This window comes from Brassica oleracea, chromosome C3 (assembly GCF_000695525.1).
Source record: "Brassica oleracea var. oleracea cultivar TO1000 chromosome C3, BOL, whole genome shotgun sequence".
In the NCBI taxonomy this organism is placed as follows: Eukaryota; Viridiplantae; Streptophyta; class Magnoliopsida; order Brassicales; family Brassicaceae; genus Brassica; species Brassica oleracea.
The window spans coordinates 52,097,102-52,114,775 of record NC_027750.1 but is presented as its reverse complement, the minus strand read 5'-3'; the positions used below and the strand labels follow the sequence as shown (position 1 = coordinate 52,114,775).

Here is a 17,674-nt window from a genome sequence, read left to right as displayed (position 1 = left end):
AATTTAGGGTTTCAAGTTTCAGATATGCGGATTAAGGTTAGGACTAGAATTAGGGTTTCATGATTTATAATCAGATCAGTCAATAAAATCGAACTTAGCATACAATCTTAAACCTCAAAACATTAGATTTTATCATGAATCTATCAACCTATCGGATTATATAAGAAAAGCAAGCTAGCAACCTATCGGATTCAATCAATACTTTAACATGCTGGTCGGTTTAATCAATTTTAAATCAGATGAACAATTAACCAAGCAAAAACTATCAATCCTAGCAGATGATATTAAACCTCAAGAATCATGCAATCAGATCATTCAGATTTTAAACAAGTAAACCTCAATCAATCTATCAACCTATCGGATTATATAAGCAAAGCAAGCTAGCAACCTATCGGATTCAATCAATGTTTTAACAGGCTGGTCGGTTTAAACAATTTTGAATCAGATGCACAATTAACCAAGCAGTATGAGAAAATAAATCTATCAATCCTAACTGTGATTAAAACATTAATAAAAACAAGCAGGTCGGATTTAATCAAAACTTAAACATATCAGAATTATTAAACTAGCAGGATGAGAATAATTAAACTAGCAGGATGAGAATAATAAATCTAGCAACTTAACGGTCAAACAATTCTAGCAACATAACATCAGATTCAATCAAATTTAAAACCTCAATGATCAAAACCGAAAAAAGTTTTGATTTCAAAATATTTGATTAGGGTTTTAATATGTGATTTGAAAATTATAGTATAATTAATTCTGATACTTATATTATTTAAGGTTTATAGATATAAGGTTAGAGTTTATCGGATTTAAACTTGTAAAAACCGATTTGGAGTTTTAATCATGTACGAACATGATTTAGGGTTTGGGGTATCAAACTTTTAGAGCTTCGATTTACTCAATTAGGATTTTTGATCTATTACCCTATGGTTTTGATTCATAAAGATTAGGGTTTTAGGGTTTCATTCTTTATCAATCAATCCATGTTCGATTATGGGTTCTTAGGTTTTGAATTACCTTTTAACCTTAGATGATTGTTGAATCGGACCACCAAAGGAGTTGAGCCGCGTTGCTTGATCGGGAACGCCTTGATCGTTGGACGCGAGCTGTCTGATGTTGTCGCGAACGAGGTCGCGTGCTGGAGCTGCTCTCGGGTCGCGAACGTCTGAACTAGGATCAGGAACGCCTTGGGCTGAAGCTGATCGGGGACGCGAGCTGGAACAGATGCGGGAACAAGAGACGCGATCGGGGTTTAGGGTTCGTCGGATCGCCGGCTAGGGTTAGAGTTTTAGGGTTTTTCGATTTGGGTATTAGCTTAGGGATTTTGAGTTTCGTGCTGATAACGTGTTATAAAAGTAATGGAAAAGTCTATCTTTATTCATAATATAGAGGTTCCTTATATAGGAGATTACACCGTCATAGATAAATGGAAAGATTACAAATCACAATCTCTTGGTTATGAACCATCCACAATCTGGTTCATAACATATATTTTCTTTTCTTAGAATATTTCCAACTTTTCCTTTCCCTGGCCTCCAGGCTTTACGGTAAGTGAGAGCATTTACGGTAAGATGTCGATTGGACAGAGTTTTTGCCAATGAGGAATGGCATACACTTTTTCCATGTTCTTATACAGAATATCTGAAACTGGTGGGATCGGATCACCGATATGTGGTAGCCTTTTTGGACAACAAATTATCACGGAGAAAAAAGAGACAGCTCAGGTTTGACAAGCGGTGGATAGGCCAAGAGGGACTGATGGAATCAATTGTTTCGGGATGGACGGAGAATCAGGGAGGTCAATCAGAGGATTTTGTTTCAAAAATCAATAGTTGTCGTCATGAAATATCATAATGGCGGAAAGATAATCAACCATATGGGAAGGACAAAATCCAGAATCTCCAACAAGCATTGGAGGAAGTACAAACAGATAACAATAGATCACAAGAGGATATTATTGAGATTTCCAGGATGAAGAGGAATATTGGCATCAGAAGAGTAGAAATATGTGGTATTCATCGGGGGACCTTAATACTAAGTTTTATTATGCTTTGACAAAGCAACGCCGGATCCGAAATAAAATAGTGGGTCTCCACGACGAAGCGGGTAATTGGGTCACATATGAGAATGGTGTTGAGAAGGTGGCGGTAGATTATTTTGATGGTTTGTTTAGTTCGACCAACCCAACAGAGTTTGATAGTTTTTTGGAGGAGATAGGACCTTCAATTTCTCCCTAGATGAATCAAATGTTACTGCGATCAGCATCAGAGGAAGAAGTCCGACAAGCTTTATTCATGATGCATCCGGAGAAAGCGACAGGCCCGGATGGAATGACAACGCTCTTCTTTCAGAAAATGTCATTAAAAGGGATGTGGTTGAGTTGATGAATAATTTTTTTGGTCACAGGAGATATGGACCCACGGTTAAACATAACTAATATTTATATGATCCCAAAAGTAGAGAGACCTACAAGGATGACGGAGTTAAGGCGGATAAGTCTTTGTAACGTTGGTTACAAGATTATCTCGAAAGCTTTGTGTCAAAGATTGAAAATTTGTCTCCCCCGTCTAATTTCGGAAACACAATCGGCTTTTGTGGCAGGAAGGTTAATCTCGGATAATATTCTTATTGCGCAGGAAATGTTTCATGGTTTGCGAACTAACAAGTCTTGTCAAAATAACTTTATGGCAATTAAAACGGATATGAGTAAGGCATATGATCAGATATAGTGGAATTTTACTGAGGCTCTACTTCACAAAATGGGATTTGATACTCATTGGATTAAATTAATGCGAGAGTGTATATCTTCAGTTCAATATAGGGTACTCCTTAATGGGCAGCCACGAGACCTTATAATACCAAAGCGGAGATTACGTCAAGGGGACCCATTATCTCCTTATTTATATATCATATGTACTGAGGCTTTAATTACAAATATAAAAAAGGCGGAACGGGTGAAACAATTAACCGGTATGATGGTAGCAAGAGCGTGTCCAACAATTTCTCATTTGTTATTTGCAGATGACAGTCTGTTCTTTTGCAAGGCAAACAAAGAAGAGTGTCAAACTATTTTAACGATACTTAAGGATTACGAGACTGTTTCAGGGCAACAAATTAATTTTCAGAAATCATCAATCCAATTTGGACATAAGATTGATGAATCTAGCCGCCAAGAGCTGCGACATATTTTGGGAATTCAGAACCTAGGCGGAATGGGTTCTTATCTAGGATTGCCTGAGAGTTTAGGAGGATCAAAGATACAAGTGTTTGGTTTTGTACAAGATCGTCTGAATAATAGGGTGAATGGTTGGACATTTTGATTTTTTACCAAGGGGGGGGGGGGAAAACAGGTGATTATTAAATCAGTGATCACGGCCCTGCCAAACCATGTGATGTCGGTGTATAGATTACCGAAAGCTACAGTTAAGACACTAACAAGTGCAGTAGCTCAGTTTTGGTGGAGTCCATGAGGAAGCACAAGAGGTATGCATTGGAAGTCATGGGATAAATTATGTGTACATAAGGATAATGGTGGGCTAGGATTCAAGGATTTGACTGATTTTAATACGGCGATGCTTGGAAAGCAATTGTGGCGGCTGATTGAAAAGCCAAATACTCTCTTCTCTAGAGTTTTCAAAGGACGGTACTTCAGGAATGCTTCACCCATGGAACCGATTCTTTCATATTCCCCGTCATATGGCTGGAGGAGTATTACCTCTGCTAGATCTCTGGTTTGTAAATGACTAATCAAAAGGGTTGGAACATGGTCATCTATTTCAGTATGGAATGATCCTTGGATCCCATCCACTCGCCCGAGACCAGCTAACAAAAACTTTCATAATAATTACCCGGAACTCACAGTGGATTCTCTCATTAATCAGGAATCCCGAACATAGAATTTACAGGCCATTAGGAAATTGGTGGAACTCCAAGATGCGAAAATGATCGAAAGTATTCCTTTGAGTAGGAATCAGATAGAAGATAGCAATGGATGGCATTTCACTAATAACGGGAAATACACGGAACAATCAGGGTATCAGATAGAAAGGATATATCCTGATAAGGACACCAGAATTTTATGGACCAAATGTGGATATACTTAAGGCATTTTGCTGGAAAGTGAAGTGTCCTCCAAAGTTAAAGCATTTCTTATGGCAGCTGGTGACATGTTGTATAGCGGTAACAAAAAATCTAAAAGCAAGAGTGATACAAGGAGATACATGTTGTGCAAGGTGTGGAGATTCAGAGGAATCAATAAATCATGTGTTCTTTGAATGTCCCCCGACACGTCAGGTGTGGGCACTATCCAAGATTCCATCGAATCCAAATCTCTTTCATATGGGTTCTCTTTTTGCTAACATGGACCATCTATTTTGGAGAGTAAACCCAAAAATGGAAGACCATCAGTTTGCATGGATACTATGGTACATCTGAAATGGATGGAATAATAACGTTTTCAGTAATCTTGATATTGATCCGAGGGAAACACTCAACTTAGCAGAATTGGAATCAAGACTTTGGGCTGAGGCACAAGTTATTAATAATCCCAGGTTGGTACAAGATGTTCAGATAATACCTAATTCTGGGACTACAGGAACATGGTGTTTTACAGACGGTTCCTGGAAAGATAAAGACTTATTTTCAGGGCAAAGCTGGTTCAGTACACTACCGGGGTTTGACGGGTTGTTAGGGGCAAGGAACGTAAGGGCATGTCTCTCCCCTCTTCATGCGGAGATGGAGGCCTTAGTTTGGGCAATGAAATGTATGAAGAATTTAAGACAGTTTCGGGTGATGTTTGCAACAGATTGTTCTCAATTGGTGAAGATGGTTTCGGAACCAGAGGAATGACCAGCATTTGAAAGCTACCTGGAAGACATTTTGCTTTTGAAAAGAAGCTTCACCAACTCAGATATCGTTCATGTAACTAGGACGGAAAACATAAAGGCGGATCGTTTGGCACGCAGTGCTCGGAATCAGCCGTCTTTCGTCGTACACATGGATGCCGAGTTGCCGCCTTGGTTTACAGAGTCTATATGAGTTTGTGAATTTTTGCTGTAAAAAAAAAGAATATTTCCAACTCACTTCTATAATAAAGATCTATAAAATAGAATAGAAGAAAAAATAGAAAAGTAGTTTTTGCTCTAATCTAAACTATTAAAACGAAAGTATAATTATTATTTAGCCCTAAATTTTTCTCAATAATTACAAGTGAATGTCATTCTATTTTTAGTTAACAAATAAATTTACAAAAACTAATATATAAGTTTTCATAAAAATCGTAAGTGAGATTCCTTAATATTTAGCTATTACGGCAACTTAAAAATTTGCAATCTTTCATTTCCTAAAAAAAATCTAATATAAACGCAAAAATCCTAAATATTCTACTAGAGACAAAATAGGCTAGATAGTAGGTACATACGTAATATTTTCATTATACCATTTCATTAAAGTATTTGAGCAAAGTTATGATTACTATGGCTTTTTGTACGTAAAATTGGTAAATGCAAACATAATTTATTCTTTATTAGTTAATTTCTTTTTATCATAAATATTTTAGCGTGTACACTTCTGAAATACAAAAATCCATACTAAAATCATATAATAAAATCAAAATCATATGTAAATGTAACTTATGTTTAATAATCTAAATACCTAAATCCATTCTAAAATCATATGTAAATTTAATTTATGTTTAATAATAAAAATACAAAAATCCATACCAAAATCATATAGTATAAATTATTTATCATTTAAAATTTTTAAAAATTTCATAGTTACATCCAAATTTTCAATTTTAATAATCTATTTCTTATAAAATTAATGCTGTAAATATATATAATTAAATGAAAACAATCCAAGTTATGTTTTAAAAAATATTTATTTATTTGATTATTTCAAATAGTTAACGTGCTAACACTATATAATACAATCATATAAAAAATATTGATCCATATTGTTGTTCATTTGCTTATATATGGTAGATTTAGTTATTTACAAACGAAAAAAACTTTACTCACATCAAAATGGAAAAAAAACATAGCATATTTTTTTTTTAGATTTTTCTTTATTAGTATACAAGAAACGAGAAATAAAATGAAAATTTGAAACAAATAAATTTTATTTACAAATGCAAATTTTACAATTATTGTATTTATAAATGACTGAATTTAAAATTTTTATATTTAGTATGATTACTGTTATTTTATTTAGCATAATTCAAGTAAAACAATACCGTTGTATATTAAATGAATATAATACCCGCACGGACGTGCGGGTTAAATTCTAGTTTGTTCCTTTATAACATATGGTTTGAAGCTCACTCCCACCGGCAGTGATCTACGGTTTGGAGCTCTTGCAAAGAAGTGATCTATAGTTTTTCATAGGCTTTCCTAATTTGTTGATTCTTTAATAAGGTTCAGTTAGCAAATTCCTTATAGATGTACATAACATTTCTTCAAAGATGATCAATAAATTTAATATTTTATCAAAAATAAAAAAAATAGATGAATGCTATTTTTTTCCTAAACATATTGGAGAAAAAATTTCATTTCTTTTTTTTTCTCTTACAAAACATATATACATGAATCTGGACAATATTGGTATGTTAATTACTTTCAATGCTATATAAGGTATTTTGTCACACCTACAAAATATTTTTAACCAACGAAAATAATTAAATAGATGAATTAGCATATTTGTATAATAAAATATTAAAGAAAATATGTGAATACAAAATAAGTTAAATAACGGATTATTTTATAGAAATTATTTAAAATACACTAAATTGATATCATTTTTCAAAAATACAATCAATAAAAAATATCATAACATTTGAGTGTAAAGTTTAATGATTATTATTTTGGGTTTAAAATTAAAGGGTAAACTTGGTTTATAAACTTCTATAAAACTTTTTTGGGTCAAATTAAGCATAAACTTCTATAAATAATTGTTAAACATTCTAAATGATTTAGGAGGGGTAATTTTATCTTTTTGTAATAAACTTGAGGTAAAGTTAGATTTTCTTTTTATTTTATCTCAACATTCATAAATATGTAATTATGTTCATATACATATAAAATAAAATAATATGATTACAAAGTATTAAAAAAAATATTTAACATATAAAATAAACATGGATTAAAAATGTCAAATATTTTAAATTGGCGCAAAGTGAATTAAATAAATGGACTAATACACTTCTACACTTATAATTTATAACTGCATTTATTAAAAAAATAACTTCAAATTTGGCTATAAGCTATACATATATAAATAATGATTTGATATTGAATATTGAATATTAGAATGGTCCATCTTTTATTCAAATGTATTATGATCCAATTGTTTAGTGAAAACTTATATCATATAATTTTATTCAAAAAGATAATATTTTAATTATTTTAAGCTCGATAATAATGTCTATGGATTATTATTACAAAAATAAATCAAAATCAACAAATATAATTTCAAATACCATTACTTTAAAATTTAAATAAATAAATATGAATACTTTAAAATCAAATGTATCTAAATGCAGAAAAATGCATGTGGTATTGAGAAACAATGTTATCTCATCTAATAAACGAACTTCATTTTCTTACACAAAAACTGGATCCGTTATGACTTAACTTATGTGTGAACCATTACAACATTTAATTACAAAAGCGGCGATTTTGTCGATTATTATAATACGGTAGTTGCATTTTATACAGAATCAAGTCACGTGATATGTTATCTGTTCTTAATTGCACCCATTACCAAATCAACAGGAGCATTTGCAATATAAAATCACAACACGGATGAATATGGTAGTATTATCTTTACATTGACTTATATACACTGCTAAGAAACTAAATTAGCTCAATCGATACGCACTCAAAGCAAAAGTCGGACCGACCACGGAATCTATCGTCGGAGAAGCATTAATAGTGCCTTATTACTAGTTTTTATTTGACTAACGACAAAGAAAAAAAAACAAACATGTTTAGTTTTACGTGTCCGATATTTGATGAGTCGTGACGTTCAACATCAATTTTTGACGTTCAACATCATTTTCATGCTTCTCTATTTCTTCACAAGAAAACGAAGTTTTGAACGTTGAAGCGAGCTGGGCATTCAATGCAATTTTATTATATTTATGATTTGTATCAGCGCAATATCACAAAATGGTCAACTCTTTTAGAACAAAATTCTCTATTTAAAATCACTTAGGACAACTATTTATAAGGGTGGAAAAAAATAGAACCCAAAAAACTAACCAAAAATTTATGAACTAAACCGAAACCAACATAAATATCTAAATATCTTATTATATAAAGTAGAGTTTTACTCTCTCCTGGACGCGCCACGTAAGATGACACGTCAGAAATTCGGCTTATGTACACGCAACACCTGTCCGAGACAAATGAAACTCACCGTTTCATTTAAGTTAATCTACTTATGGGCTTTGTTTCTATTCGGCCCTTATTTTCTCATGATCGACCAAGCCCATCTCGAGTATATCTAAGTTTATACGCGCTGTTTGCTATTAATTAGGGTTGAATCCGGTTACATCTTCGCCATCTAAGATGGAGACGTAACCTGAGTTCGAGCGTTGTTTCATCTTCTTCCTTCTCAATCTGAATAGCTACCAGTTACAAAATTAACACTCTTAAAGTCCTTAAATCCATACCCCATGATCTCCTTTGAATGCGATTTTTTCTCATGTAAGGCGGTGGCATTACGACTATAAAAAGGTAGGCTTTGATGCTATGAGAACCATCTCCTCATTTCGTTTTCTCAGACCAGTAATCTTATTCTGATCAGAACCTTACCTCCATCCGCCGGCATCGCCCTATAATCTCCGATCTACAATCTCCAATCTACCGGCAAATGTCAAACCTAGCCTCACTATCCTTCAGGTTTCGACCCCTTTCAGTATAAAAGCCATATACTTTCATCTCCAATCTGACTCTCCAAGTCACAGCCTCGATGGCTTCTCTCGCTGGATTCGCGGCTTAAGCTTACGCTGCTTCACACAAGAGTAACGCCTGGTAGCAGCAACATCGGTGATGGGTTAGCGATAGCTGAGCCTCATATGTCTCCGGTGATTATGTCTCCGGAGATTATGTCTCCGGAGATCCAAGTCAGAGCCTCGCCGGATCATGGGGTGACGATTGGTAGCAGCAACATAAGCTGCTTCGCACTCAAAGCTTCAAGGCCGTGCTAGGACATGAACTATTAAGACTCTTGCTTTTAGGGCTTCTGTCATTGACAGAATCAAAAAGTTCTACTCTAAACACGGGTTTGTCAATTCTGATTGTAATTGCGTATTCGAGGACTCAAATATGCAACTTTATATGGTTCTTACGTAGATTTGATGTGTGAAGAGCGTAGGAAGAACCCTATTTTGTGATCCTCTCTATATAATAAGATAACAAAGAGCTTGTAAAGTTTGATGGTGCAGTCACTTCAGTAGTTCAAGTTTTTAGAGCGGGAACCATGGAAGCAAGAGAAAATGCAGTAGTGACATTCTTTTACCCTTACGCTATCCTGTGGAAACAAGATCAGACATGACAGTGTGATACTTGCTTAACTGGACCTTCTCGAGAATTGGTCTCCAAAAGACAAGAATGATGCAGGGATAGCATTGTTCGAGCTGCTGCATTGGTTAAGATACCAAGTGTTGATGAAGCTTGAACACTGTGTGGTTGTGCCATTGGTGGATCCATGGAAGAATGGAACATGAAGAGGGAAAAGGTAAGCTACATTTGCGTCAGAGATTCTCCACAAAGCATGCCAATTGTTTATTATGTTAATATTTTTTTTGGTCGATTTTGTCTTTGGATAGTAATTCCATTTGTGGAATAAAATCTGGAGTTGGTTAGCCAAAAGTGCTTTACAGAAACACACTATTTGGTTTGTTGTGTATGTATTTTGTTATTTTTAACAGAAATGGGAATAATAAGTTTTGAATTTGATCTTCATGGTTCTTGATTCATCCATTTCCATTTTAGCTCTCTTCATATGAATTGGTTACTCTTATCGGCAAGGTTACTTACAATAAAGCGACAGTTGTTGTAAATTGTTGATTTAGCTACATCAATCGTTTAAAAAATAAATATATATATACATATGTTGCTTTGTAGGCATGTGGAGGGCAACACGTATTTATAAGATGGCTTGATGATCAGAAGAGTCATTTTTTTTCTGGATGTATCAAAAATTTCAACTCCATTACCTCATAATTTATATTTCACATGTTTTCAACAAATGATATATTCTGAATTCAGTGATTGAGATTATTTAATATGTTTTGTGATTGTTTGAAAATTTCTTCAAAACCAAGAGTGATATGAGTCATATTAGTCTTCTGACTTTTTTTTGTAGTTTTTGATTTTTGTGCTTACAAAAAGTTAATTCTTGGTCATATGAGTCGCCGAGATCGGTGCAATAACCCTTGGGAATTCAAATGGCTTCTATTTCATAACTAAGAAATATTCCAACTGCAAATATCATTTTACATCTGTAAAACTATGCATCGGTTTCCGAAACAATCAAAATAAAAATGGGTTTTTAAAGAATCTGAATTTTTATTCTTGGCTATATCTTGCAATAAGTAGGCAAAGTTCTGTTTCATCGTTTGGATGCCAATCTGACTTCACTACCCATACGTTTTGACACAAGGGACTCATAAGCCTACTTATTACCCATGTATGTATGTCTTCCCAGCCTCTTAGGTATCTCTTTTATCTTCACATTTGCTTTCTCTATATGTTTTACTAAATTATTTTGGTTTCTTATTTACTAGGTTTACATTAACTAAGATACATGATCTATACAGAACATCTAATATTGCAGGATTGTTTTGATCTAGACGAGGTAAAGGAACACTGATTTAATAAAGTTTAAATCTTATATTACTGACCCATTGAAAACTGAACATTTATGTTGTTTGAACTAAATACGAAGAGGAAACTTCAAATTCTCTGGCATATTTAAAGGCTTTAGAAAGTGTAGCTATGTAAAGCTTTGCGAGGATGGACCCACAACAAACTGGTGATTTGTTGAATTAATTCTCATTAAACTAATTTGTTTTGATTGTCAAAATAGGCATTTGGAGAAGCATGATGACTTACTCAAAGAATCTTATAATACCTTATCACTAGAACTCCAGAAACTCATGGTATTATGATCAAACAAACTCTTTTGTTGAGCTTGTGATGTCATTACCAAGTGGAGATCGTTTAACAGATGATTTTTGTAGGTGGAAGAACAGATACTCATGCATAAACTATATGAGCAATGGTTTACTCTTCGTCAAAAAAGAAGAAGGTATGCTCTGTTCTTGAAGATACATTGTCTAAAATATAAGCAGAGAATTTAGAGGACTTGAGAGATATATTGCACACTAATCAAATTTGGTTTTGCAGAAAATGTAGAATACTCAGAATGTGTTGGAAAAGAAACAGTTAAAACTTCTTCTCTAGCAGTTGTTCCTAATGTTGATAAAGAACATTGAACAACTCACTTTCTATAAACCAGGATAGAACAGTCCGGTTGGTGTTGGGCCTGCATAGATGGGTCTAAGATTGGATTTTAGTTTAGAAGTCAAGTCGTGTCTTAGGACACTGTTTTTATCAATAGGATGACAAACAAAATATTAGAAAACTTAATAAGCTTGATAGAAAACAAATCTATAAACATAAAAAACTTGCGCTTGACCTCAAAATTTCATTTTCAACAAATTTGTTCATGTTTTCATATTTGGATCTTTATTTTAATCTACTTATTACTAATTTAACATTTATCTCTATTGATTGAGCTGTTAAACCAGTGATTCCTTCTAATGCTTCTATCTAGGAATGATCATTCTGGATTATCTGATTTCGATTCATTTTTTAGATTTTTTGCTATTTTGGTTTATAAAAACTAACTACCATATTGGATCTATATTTAATTTGGTTTGGTTCTATTTATAAACCATCGATTTTTGGTTTATTTGGTTTTATACAAAAACAACATAACAATATTTATCCTAGATAAAAATTATTTTATATGATTAGAAATCAGATTTATTTAAACATAAATATATATTCTTTACACTAAATTTAAAATATAATATTTTCTACTTTATATTTATATCATAATATTATTATATAAATATATTTCTAGAACAAATCTTTACCAATAAAAATCATGTTTTATTTAATTTGGTGAAAATGAGAAAAACAAACAACTTTTTAACTTATAACAAAATACCAATTAGTAGAAAGGCCAAGACGGTTGAAAAATACAGAAAACATAGTTATGCAGCATTGGAACCAAATAATCATCTAAAGACTTGCATGTATATCTTCCCTCTCTATACATATAGAGATGAATTGTCAAAGAATAACTTCAACTTTACAATTGTCCTTACTTTATTTTCAGCAAGAACTGATGTAGTGTCCTCCCAAAGAAAAAAGAAAACCTAACTAATAATTATCAAAATAGCATAGTTTATTTAGACTTAAAAAAAACAAGTACATAATTTAACTACTATTTATATTTTTACCTAATAAAAATTAAAATAATTATTTATTCAAACTATTTCAATTATTTTTGAATATGCAACCCGCCCGTAGGACGGACCGACCCTAGTATTATTATAAAAAAAGAGTTTAATCACTCCTCATGCCTCCACGTCAGCCGCCCGCTAGAAAAATCGATGGCTGTGTGCGTGACATCTGTCCAACTAATAAAACGTTTAGTTTCTTTTTCTTTTTCATGCAGTCCTTTGGGCCTGTCTTATTAATTTATAGTTGATGTATTCTAAAAACTGCTTTTTAATTATGGTTTCTATGCTCTCCTTCTCCGTCGTAGCCATGTTCAGGGCTTCCGTGGAAACTGATTCGTATTCCTCTTGATCCAGCAGTCAATCGGCGCTGTAGCGAATCTAGAGTTTCCAGCGAACTGTTCATCTTCTTTCTACTGATCAAGTAATCAATCAATTACGAAATCGTTGCTATTAAATTCTCTCTAGATTCTCCTGTGTTGATATTCTCCTGCGTCGATATGCTCCTGCTTGATTCGAATGTAAGTTTCGTTTTAGAAATTTGATTGTATCTAAGTTGATTTTTCCCAGATTATAAGAATTTTCACTGAGCGTTTATGATCCGTTTATTGGTTGTGACTTTCTTTGATTTACTTTCAGGCAAATCTTATGCCAGGCACCGTTGCTGCTAGCCGTGTTCCGACCTTTGGTCCCCATCTCACGTCGGGGTCGATGTATTCCACAACCGGTTTTGATGTGGCTAGGTGTAATCCAAACTTCAGGCTGTCAGACTCCTCTTTGTTTATTCGGTTCAGTGATGTAACCTCCTTGAATGTGTTGACTGAGCCGACTTCTCCACTAGCTGAAAAGTGTTCCTGTTTGGAGTCAAAGCGAGATGCTTGCTCTAGCAAACACCAGCTCTCAACTCATGGGTAATCCTTTTTCGATTGTCATCATACTAACCGGAAATTAAATTTAAATTTTCATTATTTCATAGACATCATTGGGGAGATCACAGCAGTTATCTTTAGGGATATTAAAATGGGCTTTTTCCAATAGGGTCGGCCCGCCTCTGATTTCATAACCCTAAACCCGTTAATTTTTGTTTGGGTTAAATTAGGGCCGTCTAAAATGAAACGCGGGTTAACCCTAAACCCGTTAATATTTTTTTAAGAAAACAAAAGTAAACAAAGCGACATCGTTTCTTCTCTCAACTGTCACCATCTCATCATCGTCGTTTCTTCTCTCGACTCTCACCATCTCAACCAGAGACGAGATCCCAATCGCCTCACCATCTCATCTCTCGCCGCCTTAACGCCTCACCATCTCATCTCAGCGTCATCACTCGTCATCATCATTACTTTAGAGGGCAAACCAGAGACGAGATCCCAATCATCTCATCTCATCTCATCACGGTCACAATCAGATCAGCAAGCATACCATTTTGTAAGTAGGTACATTTGAAGAATGTTCTTTGTTCTTAGCTAGCAGAATATGGTGAGATCTTTTGCTTATGGGTTTGTATGCCTAGTAATGAGAAAATTGAAAGAACTCGATATGTGACGATTCAAGCACTTTCTGGGTTTGTTAAAATCGATCTCTAGGTATGTGGGTTTGTCGAAATCGATCGCTAGGGTTTGTGGGTTTGCTGAAATCGATCTCTAGGGTATGTGGGTTTGTAGAATTGAGATTGTCTCTTGTTGTCTGAGATTGTATCTTGCTGTCTCAGATTATTGCTTGCTGTTTGGTAGACTGTAGGTTGTATCTTGCTGTCTGAGACTGTAGCTTGCTGTCTGGTTTAAGTGTATATTTTTGGTGCTGTTGTGTCGTCCTGTATCTATGCGTTTATGAGCTCAAAACCTTAATGGCGTTAGGCGTTAGCTTGTTTGGTGTATTGTTCAGTGAAGATAAACCCATTTGAATGTTATTAGGGCACTTGATTTTTGATTGATTGTGTAGATGTCTTCTAGCTTTTCCATGTTGTGTCTTTAGCTAGCGAGTTTCCACTCTGAGATCAGCTTAATAATATACTCGTTACGTTGTGGGTTTCTTGCGTGTATGAATGTATCAGTGTGTCACTCACTGGTCGAGTTTGACTGTTTTAGCTTCTAGCTAATGAATCAAGCATCTTGTTGTTGGCTGTGATAAACTGATTATGTTGTTGGCTTGTTGGCTTGTTGCAGAGCAACGAGTGTTTGAAGAGACTCAAGAGTCAAGAGACTTGGAGAACAACAAGTGTTGGCTGACTTGAGAGTTTGAGTAAAGTTCTATTTATTAAAGTAGCTACAAAGTTGTGCTCAAGAGTTATACTTATACTTTGCATTTACATTACATGAATGTTAACTTTGGTTTTTAATTTCAGTGAAAGACAAAAATGAATAAAAGACACATTTTGCATTTACATGAACATGATTATACTTGCAGTTTTTAACATTTAAATTTAAGTTGAATTTGATATGCAAAAAATTATTGACTTGTAAAAAAATTAAATGGGCTAACCCTGGTCTAACCCTAACCTTCGTCAAAAAGTAGGGTTAAAATAGGGTTGGGTTAAAACAGGCCTCGGTTTATATTACACAAGGAAGGGCTTAACCCTAACCTTTTACACAACATCCCTAGTTATCTTACAGTTACGGTTCAATGCACGTGAAGTCATATGATTGGGTTGAGCCTGATCCATCAGAGCTAGACGATCCATTACAAGGTAATAGTCACATGTAAATCCCCCAGTTTAACTTCCGTTTAATACAAATGATCTTAAAAACTCTTCTCTGACTAATCTATTGTTTACTTTTATTCATAGCAAGACCCGCAAAGCTGGTCAAAGATATGACGGCTCCTTGCCCAGCAACCACACTGTACAATCTTCGGTATCTTATCTCCTTCGTACTCTCCTATATACTCATGGAAGACACTGAAACTACTTCCGGAAATCCCCAATCCGTGACTTGCCTGGTAATATAACACAAACTTAACCAAGACACACCACCTTGGTGTTTCTCCTTTCATAACACTTCGTCAAGAAATCATGGTTTATATAGGTTAACATAACTGGTTTACGTTTATCTATTGTTACTATGGAAAATGTTGTTGATGATAATGATGATATATGGAAAGCAGGTGAGATTGAAGTGATGAATGAAGTGATATCAAATGTGACATGGCTTGAAGAGTATCAGCCTCCAGGTAACATTGTGATATGGAAAGTTCCTTACAGAGGTCCTGTGATTAGAAAATGGGATATTATAAAAAGACTTAAAAAGAGGGGAAAGAAGAAAAGCTTTATCATCTGGAGAGTAAAATTTGGTGAACCATTCAGAAGGCTTGCTTGCTTTGTGGTCAAAAAGTTCTCAGTGACCAGTTTCATCCTATTTCATTATATGATAAATGTTATACTACTGCACCCTCAGGATACTCAGACACCCCCCTCCCCCCCCATTCACCTTTCAAGTTAATGTTAGTGCATACAACTTCACTGCAAATCATCAGACTTCACAATCACAGGGATTCTTAATGGAAGTGATCGTGCACCGCTCCCTGATTTCGTTGATACTGTGAGTGTTATGATTGTTTCGTCTTGATATTTTCAAGTTCAGTAAATTAATATAGATTATTGGACGTGTGTAGGTAGACAACGTGAACAAGAGGGAGGACATACCAGTTGACAGAACGGTTCTTGCTAAGGTTGAAACTGGAGGTGGCAGTCAGCAGGCAGCACCAGATGCGGTATCAGGCCCAGATGGTGGAGAACCACAGAGGCCTTCAGCCAGAGCAGCTTCGAAGATGGTACAGAAGACGCGTCTAGCTTAGTGCTTTGTCACCAGATTTGCTTTGGCATCAATGTTGGGTTTTTAATATTAAGGATGTGGTGTTTGCATCTGTTTTTTTTTAACTTTCTGAACAATCTGCGTTTTCTGAATTTTCAATAAAAATATTTTTGGTTTTATGGTTTGTACGATTTTTTTAATTTTATGCAAACCTTTAATGTTTTTCCCCAAAGATACTGTCCATTATCAAGAAAATATTAGCAAAAACCACAGACATTCTATAATAATATACTATCCGGCCTAAGAAGTTATTAGGATCGGCTCATTCATTACATAATAGGTAAATTAGTCATATTAATAACCATAGAAAATGGGTCAGAAAGTCTTAATGCTGATAAAATAACTAATTATTTCCGTAAAATAATTGTGTTTGTTTTACGGTTGCACAAACTATTCTAACTGCCTTAAATCTTTCATCTTAATTTACGATCTTATTTTTCAAAATTATTATTGAAATATTTTCCAGCAAGTTTTTTTTTTGTGTAACTGAAATCCATGCAAGTTTTTACTACATCAACTAAACAATGCATAAAATTGGTGTAAAATATATCTGTATTTTAACAATTATGTACTTGCGCCTGCGGAGTTCAAGAAATTATATACCAAAATTGTTTTTAGAGAGACAAAAATAGTGACATATTGTGTCATTTACGTAAAACAAATAAATGACAGAACTTTTGAAAAAAAAAATTGCTGAATTATGTGGTACTTTAGGAGGACAATAATACATGATAAGTATAATGGGCCGACGAAAGATGTCAACTCTTATGCAAACATAATAATTCACACACAACAAACGACATTATATAGATTATGTTGTGAACCAGATCCCAGATGGCTCATAACCAAGAGATTATGATTTGTAATCTTTCCATTTATCTATGACGGTGTAATCTCCTATATAAGGAAGCTCTATGTTATGAATAAAGACAGACTTTTCCATTACTTTTACAACACGTTATCAGCACGAAACTCTAAATCCCTAAGCAAATACCCAAATCGAAAACCCCTAAAACCCTAACCATAGCCGGCGATCCGACGAACCCTAAACCCCGATCGCGTCTCTTGTTCCCGCATCTGTTCCAGCTCGCGTCCCCGATCAGCTTCAGCCCAAGGTGTTCCTGATCCTAGCTCAGACGTTCGCGACCCGAGAGCAGTTCCAGCACGCGACCTCTTCCTCGTTCGCGACAGCATCAGACAGCTCGCGTCCGACGATCAAGGCGTTCCCGATCAAGCAACAAAGGACGTCCGCGACCCGATAAAAAGCGACTCGATCCATTCCAGCTCGCGTCCCGTTCGTGTCCAGCTCGCGTCCCGTTCGTGTCCA

General features: G+C 34.7%; 1 long non-coding RNA gene across 1 annotated transcript; it reads left to right on the top strand.

The window, feature by feature from the left end:
* The first annotated feature begins 13,736 nt into the window (after positions 1 to 13,736).
* Positions 13,737 to 15,915, top strand: LOC106333182. Its single transcript, XR_001268309.1, has 4 exons — positions 13,737 to 13,974; positions 14,704 to 15,224; positions 15,324 to 15,475; positions 15,641 to 15,915. It is a non-coding gene; the product is annotated as an uncharacterized LOC106333182 (long non-coding RNA).
* The last annotated feature ends 1,759 nt before the right edge of the window (positions 15,916 to 17,674 follow it).